Raw genomic sequence first — 512 nt, 5'->3', positions numbered from 1 at the left:
CCTTTAACAACATTATGACCCAAAAAAAAAAAAAAAATCATTTTTTATAAGATGTGAAACCTCTACCGAATAGATATGTTTTAAAAACCTTGAGGGGAAGTCCGAAATGAAAAGTCCAAAGAGGACAATATCTGCTAGGTATAAGCTTGGGTTGTTACGGTTGGCCTCAGAGCCAGACACTAGGTAATATGCCAATAAGAAGGTTGAACCCCAAAGGGTGGTGGACACAGGGCGGTGTGCCAACAAGGATGCTGGGCCTGAAGGTAGTGAATTGGGGGAGGGAGGGGGGTCTCACATTGATGAGAGAAGGGAATGAGTGTCAGTAAAAACATTGGACCCCAAAGGAGGGTGAATTGTTAAATCTGACATGAGTTGAGTAGGAGAACGAAACATTCTTGGCGATGGGCTAACAAGGAGGCTAAACCTCGAAAGGGGGGTGGATAACAGTGTGTTGTCAAAGACACTGGGCCTTGAAAGGAGTGGATTGAGAGGAGACCCATATCAATTGGAAG

The sequence above is a fragment of the Cucurbita maxima genome, unplaced genomic scaffold (assembly GCF_002738345.1).
Source record: "Cucurbita maxima cultivar Rimu unplaced genomic scaffold, Cmax_1.0 Cma_Scf00354, whole genome shotgun sequence".
NCBI classification, from domain to species: domain Eukaryota; kingdom Viridiplantae; phylum Streptophyta; class Magnoliopsida; order Cucurbitales; family Cucurbitaceae; genus Cucurbita; species Cucurbita maxima.
Note: the sequence above shows the minus strand (reverse complement) of the source record.